This window comes from Lupinus angustifolius, chromosome LG17, assembly GCF_001865875.1.
Source record: "Lupinus angustifolius cultivar Tanjil chromosome LG17, LupAngTanjil_v1.0, whole genome shotgun sequence".
In the NCBI taxonomy this organism is placed as follows: domain Eukaryota; kingdom Viridiplantae; phylum Streptophyta; class Magnoliopsida; order Fabales; family Fabaceae; genus Lupinus; species Lupinus angustifolius.
Window position 1 is genome coordinate 11,829,322 of NC_032025.1, and position 14,757 is coordinate 11,844,078.

The following is a 14,757-nucleotide window of genomic DNA, read 5'->3' on the forward strand; positions in this document are numbered from 1 at the left end:
GGCTTCTCACATAAACACAGCAATCATACTCACAACGCTTATAACCAAGCTTCAACATATAAGTGTCAAACCGCTTGTACCATTGTCTGGGAGACTACTTCAACCCATATATAGACTTCTTCAACTTGCAAACCAAGTAACTCTGTCCAGCTGCACTGAACCCCTTTGGTTGTGTCATGTAAATTTTCTCCTCTAATTCACCATGGAGAAAGGCAGTCTTCACATCCATCTGTTCTAAGTGCATATCCCAGCTGGCTACCAAGGCAAGCACTGCCCTGATAGAAGTGTGTCTCACCACTGGGGAGAAAATCTCATTGTAGTCGATCCCCTTCTGCTGTGAATACCCTTTTGCTACAAGACGAGCCTTGAATTTTTCCCCTTCTTTTTCTGATACTGCTGGCTTCCTCTTGTACACCCACTTGCACCCAACTGCACGCTTGTCTGGGGGCAATGGAACAAGCTCCCAAGTTTGGTTCTTCTGTAGAGACTCCATTTCCTCCATCATGGCACTCATCCATTGTTCTTTCTCCTGGCAGTTTATAGCCTCTTGAAAGCTACATGGATCTCCTGAACTGATATGGAGAGCAACTGAAGCCATATCCTCAAAGCCATATCTCTCTGGAGGTTTGATAGGACGTCTATCCCTGTCTCTAGCAAGTAGATACTCCTGCACACCTGAACTCTCTGCCTGAGAATCATCATGTTCTTGACTTGAACTAGTGCATGGTTCCTTGCCTTTATTCACCTGAACCATTTCATTCCTCACTGGAATCATATTTGAACCCAAAGTCTCTCCATTTGGCATGGGCACCTCTGTCAAAACTGACTGTTTCATCATGAAATCTTCATCAAACACTGCATCTCTGCTCAACACCACCTTTCTGGAAACTGGATCCCAGAACTTGAACCCCTTCACACCTTTGGTATATCCAATGAAGATACACCTCTTTGACTTAGGATCAAGTTTAGATCGTTCATCACTGGGTACATGTACATAAGCAGGACAACCAAATATACGTAACATATTATAATTCATTGGGTTACCTGTCCATACTTCTTCTGCAACTTTACCATCCAATAAAGCATGTCGTGATCTATTGATGACATAACATGCCATACTAAGTGCCTCTGCCCAAAATCCTTTGGAAAGTCCAGCATTCAGTCTCATACATCTGGCCCTCTCTGTAAGAGTTCTATTCATCCTCTCTGCAACACCATTCTGCTGAGGAGTCTTCTTCACTGAAAAGTGTCTCTGAATGCCATGTTCCTCACAGAATTTCTGAAACTGTGAGTTTTTGTACTCTGTGCCATTATCTGACCTCATGTATTTGATTTTCCTACCAGTCTGGTTCTCTACCTCTGCCTTCCAAACCTTGAACTTGGCAAAGACTTCTGACTTATGCTTCAGAAAATATACCCAGACCTTGCGAGAAAAGTCATCAACGAAAGTAACAAAATACCTAGAACCTCCTAGGGATGGTTCCTGAGTGGGTCCCCATACATCAGTGTGGACATAATCTAGAATGCCTCGAGTCCTGTGTTGGCCAGCCTTGAAACTAACTCGTGTTTGTTTCCCAAGCACACAATACTTGCACAAATCTAGCTTGCATTTGCTGACTCCCCTCAACAGTCCTCTTTTGCATAGTTCTGTCATACCACGCACACTCATGTGTCCCAAACGCATGTGCCATAATTTTGTAGCACCATGGTCTGAATCTATTGAGATCTCTTCAGCCACTCCAGCAACTCCACCTACAACTGTTCTCCCTAACAACTTGTAAGTGTTCCCTGCAGTCCTTTTACCCTTCATCACAGTCAGAGCACCTTTGCATACTCGAAGAATATCACTGTCCCCATCAGCTCTATAGCTAAACCCTTTGGCCTGCAATGTCCCCAAAGAAACCAAATTCTTCTTCAAATCTGGTATGTGCCTAACCTCACATAACGTCTTCACTACACCATCATCCATCACAATTCTGAGTTCTCCCATACCAATAATTTCACATGCTTTATTATTTCCGAGATACACGAAACCAAAATTGCCTGCCCTGTATGTGGTGAACCATTCCCTGTTAGGCGTCATGTGGTGGGAACAACCAGTGTCAAGTATCCACTCATCTGTATTGTGATTTGATGATACAGATAGTAGATCAACTTCACTATTGTAACCAGAATCATCTTTCTGTGCAACATTTGCAGATGTAGATACCCCATCTTTCCCCACCGGCTTGCTAGGACTCCATTCATTGGGACAATCCTTTTTATAATGCCCAGTCTGTTTGCACTTGTAGCACTCTACTGGTGTTCTGCCCCTGGAAGTTGGTCTTTTCCCTTTGGCATGACCTCCTCTGCCTTGTCTCCTCCCACGCACTTGGCTCCCTTTCACATACAGACCATCACCCTGAGACCCTTCACCTACATTCTGTCTTCTTTGAGTGTGGGACAGAAGTGCAGATGTGATCTCATCCAGTTTGATTGAGTCTTTCCCGTACGTCAATGTTGTCACCAAGTGTTCATAGGAATTTGGCAAAGATCAGATCCATAACATGATACATCATCTCATCTGATAGACAAAGCCTTATGGTTTCCGCAGGCTTCTCCTTCAACTCTTCCCAATCCAGTTGATCCATACCCTCTGGTTTATTCTCATGCAGCGCCTTTGATAGACCTTGTTGAGCCAACACATCCTTAACCCTCCTTTGCCACAATCCGAAATTACCAGTTCCATCGAACTTCCCCACCTCGAATTTGGCACCTGGGTTAAGAGCCATCTGATACCAATTGTTGGGAACAAGCGAACAATCAAATAGTAAAGAGTATAGAGACAAGAGAATAACACAAGAGATTTGGTAACGAGGTTCGGCCAATTGTGCCTACGTCCCCGGGAGCGTTGAGCGGCTACCACTATATATTATTAGAGAATAAGGATTAGTGTTTTACTATTCTTCTCCTTGTTACATTAGGTTTACATAACATCAATATATATAGCCCTCTACCCCAACCCCTTTACATCAACCCAAGCCCATAACTTGTATTGCTGTTATCTAGAGATATGAGTCATTGCACAACATGGTTTATTCGATAATGAATTTTATCACATAGGTTTGATTTATTTGTTACTATCACGATCAAGAGGGAACCATAAATTAATATTTTTAGGATCATTAATAACCCAATGAAAAGTGCACCCTTATGGGAAGAGCTAGTTCCTAGTGTTGAATTATGTGGAACCAACAAATCTGAAATTAATACAAATTAATTAGTGACTCTATTTACAAAATGAACTCTACTCTAACTACAAGATGAATCCTAATTGTATTTTTAATGATATTTGTCACTCATGTAATGTTAAATGGGTACCTTGATACTTACAACTGTTGGAGGGCAATCATGATGACAACATTGGGCATGATTACATCAATTTAGAAATGATGATGTTAAGGGTATCAAAGAACAAGCATATATCATATGATATATCTAGGAAATATAGAAGGATGTTACTCCATAGATTGAGGAAACATTTTCATGATCAAGGTGATAAAATGAGAGTGTGTATTAGAATAAGAAAGTTCTAAGTACAAGAGGTGTCACACCCTTATGAGACATTAAATGGGTCCATGATGATTGGTTATTAATCACACAAGAACTTCCATTTTTTGAAGGAAGGTAGTAAGATGCATTTTTCTTATAGACATAACTCACAACCTTGGTCATTTTCATTGATAAGAGCATAACCTTATTGTTGTTGTCATTCTTGTTGGATTTCAAGCCTAGATATGTCAAGTCAAAGGTAAAGGAAGTTACAAATCGCCATTCTAGGTCATTAGTCAAGAAAGTGATGTATGTATATGCATGATTAAGCTTTGAATTCTGGTGTTTATAAGTTATGGATTGATGTTGTGATTGGTTGCAATGATATATTCATGGAAATGTTATATGTTTGACTTGCCAATATCATGAATTTTCTATCAAGATCGCAAGGTCAGATGGAGGAAGGTTATGCACAAGAGTTGGATATGCATCATGAGATGGATAGGTTGGAGTGAGAGTAGTGTATAATAGGGTGCTAGAGTATTTCACTTCTCTCAATAGTGGGTCATTTCTTTTTTGGTATATTTATCATTTGAGTAAAACTATTATGATTTCGGTGTGGACAAAATCTTTCCCTAATAAAATAAATTATCAACTTAGTTCTCATTTTTCTTCTCTATGACTTGTGTTAATTTCCATGTCCATTAGGTTTTTTAAGGATCAGAATCACCTATCCCAACACTCTATACCAAACTTTATTCCCACCAATCATATTTAGCCACATAATTTAAAATGATATATCATTTTATATTTTAACAATGTTAACATCTTTTCATCTTCCTAATTCAATGTTATTGTGAAACAACATCTTCTTCTTCAAATTACATGACCCCATGACAAAGGGCACCACATCACGAGGCTATTGTCACATAACTTAAAATTAACTTGTCAAATTATCACTATTTTAATACTAAAAATACTTAGCATCCTCATTCATATTCATCATTCGTTTTTGAATAATATTAGTATAAGGACTCACTTCATTTCCCTATGTGGAATTGAGTTATGTAGTGAAACCAATGGTGTATGTCGGTATGGACTATGGACTTAACTATTCATAGTCATTAGTAGTAGTAGATTTGAAAAAGATTTTTCAAAGATGTGCGTTGTGCCTTAGTGTGAGAGGATATGATTTTCTAGAAAGATACTTCTTTCAATATATGTTATGAGGTCATGTAATTTAAAGATGAAGATGTTGTTTCACAATAGCATTAAAGTGAATGAGGAAGATGAATAACAGTGAATGAGGAAGATGAAATATGTTAACAATATTAGTTTTAGAATTGTTAAAATATAAAATAATATGTTATTTTAATTATATGGCTAAATATAATTGGTGGGGACAGGATTTGGCACATGGTACTGAGACATATGATCCTCATCTGTCTGTTAACGATAGCATAAACACTTACATGCCATATTGAGTGCACACATGAATCTATTTATAATTTTTATGCTGGAAATTCAAATCCAATTTAGGGAAACCACATCCTTTCATAGTGAAATAAAAAATAAATAAAAACTTCTTCTTTCTTCCTATCCACAAGCCCCAAAAAGCACATATTTCACCCTTTCAAAATTTATGTTTGCACTATATTGGTGATCATTTATTCTCTTCTTTATTTTTGAAACACATCATGGGAATAATGAGCTCTTCTCATTCTCTCTAACATGGCCCTATCACCACCATCTTCTTCTATCAACATTCACTTATATAAGTTAAATCTTATGTTATAAAATCTTTCCTAACATTATACTAAATCATTGGATGTGATTAGTTTCATACCCGATAGCCTCAATCCCAAAATCCATTCTCCAACACTAAATCCCAAATTTAAAGTTGATATGAATATTCCAATGATGGTTCGCATGGTTAACCTTGGCCATGTTGGCAGATTTTCTATAAATGGAGTAGGTAAAATTCATACTGAGATTTTGAAAGATGAAGTTTTTGATGAATTTTAAAAGGTAAGATTGTTGAATAAATTGTAATTCTCCGTGTTAGACTCGTTAATCGACTAACGAGTATGATTAATCAATTAATCAGACCGTTTTATTAGTTAGTTAGGTATGCTATTTTTAGAAAGGAGTTAGTTGAGTCACAGTTATATATAGAAGGGAATCACATTGTAATTGAAATACTCAATTTTCATACTCTGCATTTTTACACTAATATACAGAAATATTATTTCATTCTCTGATGCACTTTTTATTCACTCTCACTCTTAATAAAACTCATTCACCATCACTCTTTCTTCTTTGTATTCTCTCTATCTTTTCTAGTTTTGATACATACACTACATGTGTATGCTTATGTTGTGTTGTGTGCATAACAAGGTTTCAACAGTGATATCAAGAGCAATGTCAAACAAGATTATTTGTGGATCATGGGCTGAGTAGAAGAGGGAAAAGTTGTTGAAGAAAGGAAGAAAAAAGGTTGCAACAATGTAGAGTCAAGATGGATAATGGTAATGAGTTTGCAATGACACTACCAATTCTTGACACTAAGAATTATGATAGATAGAGAATCCAAATAAAGACAAATTTGGGTTCCAAGAGGTGTATGAGATTGTGCAGAATGGGTATCAAGAGATTGAGGAAAATGCAAGTGAGGTTCAAAGAACAATCTATAGAAAATCTGAGAAAAAAGATTGTAAAGCTTTGTTCTTAATCCATCAACGTGTTAATGAGGCAAATTTCGAAAGAATAGTCTGTACCAAGACAACAAAGGAAGCTTGGGAGATCTTGGAAAATAAATATGAAGGGGCTGCAAAGATCAAGAAGGTAAAGCTACAAATTATGAGAAGAAAATATAAACTTCTTCAAATGGAGGAGAATGAAACAACCTCCGAATATTTTACCAAGATTCACTCTCTAACAAATCAAATAAAATCATGTGGAGAAAAGGTAAAAGATCAAGCAATGATTGAGAAGATGTTTTGGACCTTAACTCCTAAGTATGATCATATTGTAGTGGCGATAGAGAAATCTAAATATCTTGAACGTTACAAGATAGAAGAACAACAAAGCTCTCTTGAAGCTCATGAATAAAGGCTTAAAGAGAGATGTGCAGAAAAAGGTGATGATCAAGCATTGCTAGTTCAATATGCCAAGAATTCTGTTGGGCAGTGGAATAAAAACAAAAGAAGCAATGACAAATGGCAGAATGAGAAGTGGAAGAACTGCCAAGGGTTGAGGTATGAACAAGGTTCATCATCTTAGAGATCAATCAATTCAAATGCTCATGAGATTGATCATAGAAGAGGTTCAAACAAGAACACATCAAATAGGAGGAAATTTGTTAAGAACAAAGTGCAATTCTATAATTATAGAAACTATGGTCACTATGCAGTAGAGTGCAAGCTTAACAAGCTTATGGCAAAGAATGAGGAATAAGTTAGATTGACACAAGGTAGAGAATCTGATGAAGATGATCATTACTTGATGATGGAAACTGTCAGAAATAGTGAAGAGAATGTGGATTTATGGTACTTGGATACAGGATGTTCTAACCACATGATAGGAAAGAAAGATTGGTTTACATCCCTTGATGAAACAACCAAGAACAAGGTCAAATTTGTTGATCATAGTGTTGTCTCAGTTGAAGGAATTGGCAAGGTAATGATTCAAAGAAGAAAGCATATATCTCTATTGTCCTATATGTACCTAAGATGAAGAGCAATCTGCTTAGTCTTGATCAGCTTCTGGAAAAGGGGTCTACCATGAAGATGAAGGATGATATGTCGAAGATGTTTGACAAGAATAAGCACAACATCTTGAAGGCTCCACTCTCAGCCAATAAAACCTTCAAGAATGACATACAAGTTGGTGAGCAGAATTGCTTCCAGTCAACAATTGAAAGAGACACATGGCTATGGCATCAGATGTATGAACATCTAAACTTTAGGAGTTTAGATATGCTACATAGATATGGCATGGTGATTGGAATACCACACACTAGATTGCCATAACAATTATGTGAAGAGTGCATATAAAGCAAAAAGACAAGGAGCTAATTTATCTCACATGTTCCTACAAAACAAGTGAAGGCGCTAGAGGTAGTATACACTCATGTATGTGGTCGATTTGAAGAAAATTCATTGGAGGAAATTGGTACTTTGTGACTTTCATTGATGATCATACTATAAAAATATGGATCTATATAATGAAGAAAAAATGTGAATTGCTAGATATCTTCAAGAGGTTCAAGGCCCAATCAGAGAAACAAATTGAAACCAAGCTGAAACAACTTAGATCAGATGGAGGAGGAGGATGGTATGTAACATCTGAATTTCATGAATTCTGTATGAAATAAGGAATTATCCATGAAATTATAGCACCTTACATATCACAACACAATGGAAGAGCTGAAACGACAAATAAAATAATACTCAACATGGTTAGATGCATGATAAAAACAAAAGGGTTTGCCTAAGATGTTTTAGGGTGAGGTTATCTCCACTGTTGCGCACATACTAAAAAGATGTCCTACCAGAAGATTGGATGACAAAAATCCTGAAGAATATTGGACTGGCCTGATACCAAGTGTGAGGCACTTCAAAATATTTGGTTGCATGTGCTACAAACTGTGCCTGAAGCAAGAATGAGGAAGCTAGATGGTAAGAGAGAAAAATTGATCTTCTTGAGATATCACTCTACTGGTGCTTATAGAGTGTATGATCCAAAGAAGAACAAGGTAATAATGAGTAGAGATTTGAAGTTTGATGAAAGTCAGTGCTAGAATTGGAACCTTGAAAGTGAAGGAAATGGCAAATATACACTACTACAACTTGAGGAGAATGAAGAAAGTGTCATGGATGAGCCTATGCCACCTAATAATCTTGTTGTTGTGGCCACTAGCAATCCTCCAACATCTCATAGGCATAGACAATCATCTTCAAGTTTGAGTGACTATGAGGTATTTCCTAATTCAACCATAACAACATAAGGTGATTTTGTGCATATGGCACTAGCTGGGATGGAACCAGTGAGATTAGAAGAGGCTCTAAACCAATCACATTGGGTTGAGGCAATGGAAGAGGAGCTGAGATCAATTGAAAGGAATGACACTTGGAGTCTAGTTCAATTGCTAAGAGGAAAGAAAGCCATATTTGTGAAATAGGTGTACACGACCAAACTAAATCCAAATGGTGAAGTAGATAAGCATAAAGTGAGACTTGTTGCAAAGGGATTTTTGCAGAAGCAAGGCATTGACTATGATGAGGTTTTTGTACCAATAGCAAGGCTAGAAATAGTTAGACTAGTGATTGCTATTGCAAGCTACAATAGTTGGGAAATCCATCAAATAGATGTGAAGTCTGCTTTCTTGAATGGACCTCTAGAAAAGGAGGTATTTGTGACACAACCACCAGGATTTGAGGCAAATGGCAAAGAAGAATGGGTGTACAAGCTGCATAAGGCCTTGTATGGACTCAACCAGGCTCAAAGAACTTGGAACAAGAGAATTGATGCATTTCTGCTGCAAATTGGTTTCATGAAGTGCATCATAGAACATGGAGTCTATGTAAAAGGCAATGACGAATCAGATCTTCTAATTGTGTGCCTATATGTGGATGACTTATTAATACCAAGTGAAAATTCCTTGGACATCTCAACCTTCAAACAACAAATGCAATCTACAACAAATGTAATCTGAGTTTGAGATGTGCGATCTTGGAGAATTGGCATACTTCCTAGGCGTTGAGTTTAAGAAGACTAAGCTTGGGACATTCATGCATCAAAGCAAGTACACCAGTGATGGTATTAAAGAGGTTTCAGATGATGAATTTCAACCCAACTACAACTCCTGCAGAAGTTGGAGATTTAGCAAACCAATATGTGGAAGATCAAGATGTTGGCGAGACCTTGTTTAGGTAAATGGTTGGTTCACTAAGATACATATGCAACACTAGACCAGATATTGCATATGAAGTTGGCTTAGTGAGTATATTCATGGAGGCACCTCAACAAATTCATTTCAATGTAGTGAAAAGGTTGCTGGGATACTTGAAAGTTACAATTGGCTTGTGAATCATGTTTCCTACTATACAAAACAACCATAGCAACAACAACATAGTTGGCTTCTCTAATGCAGATTAGTGTGGCGATAAAGTGGATAGGAAAAAGCACAACATGCTACCTATTTTGCTAAGGTGATGCTCCTATTAGTTAATGTTCAAAGAAGCAAGATGTAGTGGCCTTATCTTCATGGGAAGTTGAGTATATAATGAAAGCGAAGTGCATCATTGGAGATTGATCTATGTTTTGATGAAGACAAACATGCAGGCAAGCTTGAAGATCATTCAACATACAACATGCTGAGGAGTCAAGTGGTGACTTATTAGACTTAGGTTATAATTCTTTATTATCTTTTTAGAAGTCTAAGATGTTTGCCATAGATATTGAGTCTAGGTTAGGTAAACCTATGTGTGAGTCTCACAAGACTTAATAAAGTAATTAATCCACTAAAATGAGACATCATCTAGAAATATATGATAATTAGGTTCATGCATTTGAATACATTGATTTTGTGCATTAAAGGTATTATATTTAGAAATCATGTATTGCATGAGCATATATCATATAGATAGTTCACCATGTATTAACAAGCTGATTTTACATTGTTTAATGAATTATGAATTCTGTTAATCCATTAACTTAATCGATTATGAATAGTGTTAATCGATTAACAGAATCACAGTTTCAACAGAAAACTGAAAACCGTTATTTTCAACAATCTGTTAATCGATTAAATGGGTACTTAATCGATTAACTGAGACTTTAGACAACTTTCTATTTAAACTGAAATCTCGGCATATGTGGCATAAGAATCCATATTTTTACATCATTCTTCTCTGCATATTTTCGAGTTACTCACTGTCATATCTAGGAGAAAATATTGCATGTTGCATTTGGAGAAAGATTAGATCATGCTAAGGCTTTAAGTTTCATATTCATATTGCATGTTCTCTGAAAATCCTCCTTGCATCATTCTTGTGTTTCTTGGAAAGAAAAGAGATAGTTTTTAATGATTGCATAATTTCATAAACCGCATGTAATTCATATTAGACTAGGAAGTCTTGTGAGTTCTTGCTTAGGTTTTAGTCTTTGATCTTTATTGTAAAATCTGAGTATTAAGTACTCATTCATAACTCAAAGCATAGTAATTCAAGGATTAGGAAAATCCTAGCTGCAGTTAGGTAAGGTGTTGTTCACAAAGATTTGGAGGTATTGGGATAAAGAGCGATATCTTGGCTAGGGCCGAATCGCGGTAAGAAAGATTTTCTTGGGAGGCGATTTTAGGAAAGGTCAAACCAAGGGTGACGAAGTTCTTTGGGTTCCAAGAAAGGAGCGTTCGAGTCTTGTAATTGGAAGCGTGTAAGTAACTATACATTATGTTCTATAGTGAAGAAGAAAATCTCTCAAGATTAGAAGGGACGACTTGGATGTAGTTTTTCAGTGGACCGCAAAACGAACAAGGATAAAATCTTTGCGCAATCTTTTCTATCCCTTTCTCTTTTACATTTCAAGTTGTAATATTGTATGATATAACATGATAAATTGTATACTAGTTCTGTGCTATAATTAGTTTAGTTTTGTGTAAAATTATATGTTATATCATTGCCTGATTTCTCGTAACGTGTCGTGCAAGAGAGCTGTTAAACAAGATTTTTTGCATTCTATTTTTAATGGGTTTAATCGATTATGAACAATGCTTAATCGATTAACTGAGCATTTTTCAGCAAGTGTGCAAAAACCCAAAAAGTGGAACTTGAGCTCCGCCACACCTATTCAACCCCCTTCTAGGTGTATTCTGCCATTGATACCTAACATATAACAACTTGTATGTGTTCTTGTCCAACTGTGTGGGTGGAGGCATTGTTTGAAGAACGGAGGCTAAAGCAAGAAAATGGGATATTGCTAATGATTGATAACAAATCTGCAATCAATCTAGTATTGAATCCAATGTCTTATAGTAGGAGTAAACATATAGAAACAAGTTCCACTACATAAGAGACCAAGTTAGCAAAGGCAAAATGAGTTTGGAATTCTGCAAATCAGAAAACCAATTGGCAGATGTGCTTACTAAACCATTGAAGAAGGTAAGGTTTGAAGAACTAAGGACTAAGTTTGGAGTTATAGTCTAGCCAGTTTGAATTAAGGGAGGATGTTGAATGAATTGTAATTCTTCCTACTAGACTTGTTAATCGATTAACGAGTATGGTTAATCGATTAATCAGATTGTTTTGCTAGTTTAGTTAGGTATGTTATTTTTAGAAAGGAGTTAGTTGAGTCATAATTATATATAGAAGGGAATAGGAATCTCATTGTAATTGAAATACTCACTTTTCATACTCTACATTTTTACACTAATATTCAGAAGTATTATTTCATTCTCTACTGCACTTTTTATTCATTCTCACTCTCACTAAAACTCATCCACTATCACTCTTTCTTCTCTATAATTTCTCTATCTTTTTTGGTTCTGTTACATACACTGCATGTGTATGCATATCTTGTGCGCATAACAAGGTTTCAACAAAGATTACCAACAAACACTTTCTTTATTTTCATGAACGATTGCTCATGTGAATCTCTGTATGTATATTTAGGGAAAAAAAATTATTACATTTATGTATTTTTTGACAATTGTGGCCTTAGGAATTCCAAAATAAAAAAATGACGTGACTTATAGAAGATGAATTCATTTTTTTTTTTGTAATTCTTGTCTTACTATGTAACATTTGAGTTTATGATAGGTTTTTAATGCAATATCTATGCATTGTTAGTTAAGACTTACATACAGTCAATGCATCATTCACTATTAATTTGTATTACTTTTATTTAATAGTTAATAATGTTTAAAAATAAATAGTAGATAATACAATGATAATGTAAAAAATATTTCACTATCGGTATATATATTTTTCTCAACTTATTGTTATCAATTGTCAGATGCTTCATATTGTAGTTTAATAAGTTGATATATCTAGTGTGGGTTTACACTAGTTTCAAAGCCAGATATTCTCAATTCAACTTCAAAATTGTTGTTATTGTTTTATTTTTGCTAAGTGAATATAGGATGGAAGCACATTTGCTTTCTAATAAATTGTGTTACTGATTGTATTATTGGTTCATAATTGGTTAAAAAATTAACTATTTTTCTAGCCAATCATAACATGTAATACATGTAATAACACAACTTATGAAACAACATATGTGTATAATTCTCTCTAATATAATACCACCACCATCATCTAGTTCCATCAAGGTCCACTTAAACCCTTTCATCATAGTCATTTCCACAATAAAACTAATTATTTAGTTGAAAGTGTGCAACAAATGCATTCAGAACTTATATATAGTTCATCCCCTTATGGACCACTTTGATCTAGGAGCATCAACCAGATCTTATAGGGGTATATATCTGTTGTCATATAAGTTGTGTTACTATATGTACCATATAATATGATTGACTAGAAAAATAGTTAATTATTATTTTTTTAACTTAAATATATTTTTTCAATCAATCATGAGCCAATGATACAATTAGTGACACAATTTGTGAGATATCAGATATACTCTCTAAAGATAAGTAGAAGAAATCAAGATTTCATGATGTGTTTTGAAAATAGAGGAAAAAAAGAAAGAAAGAAATAGAGTAATATGATACATGCGAACCAAACTCCTCTCCATTACTAGAGAGGTCAGTTAGAATTTTTAATGTATATTAAAAGATAAAAATGTAATTTAGTGTAAGTCAAAGGGATAAAAATGTCTTTGTTTTTTGGTTTTCATGTATATTTTTACCTTACTATCCTATTCAGTAATGGAGAAGAATCTGACTTGGTACATGCAAATTTTGAGAACTCAAAAAGGCGTTTGTTTGGAATTTGGTAGATAGGAAGGAATAATTTTTTTATTCGATCATGAAACAACATTCTTCTATTTCTTCCAATTAAAATTTCTAGCTGAAAACTATAAAAAATTACATTTTAGAAATAACGTGACACAAATGTTTCTATTACCATTAAGAAATCCAATGGACAAATAAGGATTGATGTGTGGATTATGGATAATAAATGCATCCACTTCACTAAGTATTAGTGAATACATTTGATACAAATGATAATTACATTTCCTTCCGGGTTTAATATCTATATTATTTAATAAAGTAAAAATATAAAATAATTACCGATCTATGATGTAATTTGTAATTCCTTATTTTACCTTTTTTATCTTCTACTTTTTACCAAAAAATCATATATATAATGTTCCCTTCATTCACATTATTACTTAATTTTCAAAAACTATCATCTTTATTACTTTTTAACCATCTTCTTTTTTGGAATCGTTTGAAACCTCCTATTTTGCAAAAAAAAAAAACATAAAATAACTACTCATCCATAGTGTAATTTGTAGTTCCCTATTTTATCCTCATTATCTTCTATTTTCTACCAAAAATCATACACATAATGTTCCCTTCATTCATATTATTACTTAGTTTTCAAAAACTATCATTTTTATTACTTTTTAACGATGTTGTTTTAGAACGATTTAAAACCTCCCATTTTAATGTTTTTTAAAAAATTGGCACATTAGTTACTATTTAAAAAACTATCAGTTCAAATACATAATCGTGCAAATATTAAACACATAATATTACACATGTAATAATTTAAATATTGCACACATAATAGTTAAAAAATTGAACAGTTTTGGAAGTTTTTAAGCAATAAAATCTATTACTTCACGTAAAATCATATTCCAGAACGTTAACCCTCTTTTGACTTCACGTACTTTTTTGTTCCAATATCAACCTATAAAACACATACCACATCTTCTCACTATTACTATCATTTTTCACTATACACAATTTTCACTTTCCATTTTTATTCTATATCTTCCTTCTCTTCCAAAAGGCATTTCTCCCTTCTTTCCTTTTTTTCTTCTCTTCTATAATAATGCATTAGTGGGAATTAATAATGATTACACTTCATGATAATATAATTTATTCTATGAATGAATACAATAAATAAATATTCACCATTCTCTTCCTATTTTTCTATTTTATTTGTAGTTTACATTAATGAAATTATGTTATTATATTGGTTAATTGTGAAGATGTGCTATTGAACCAAGAAGTGAAGTTGCTAGAATACTACT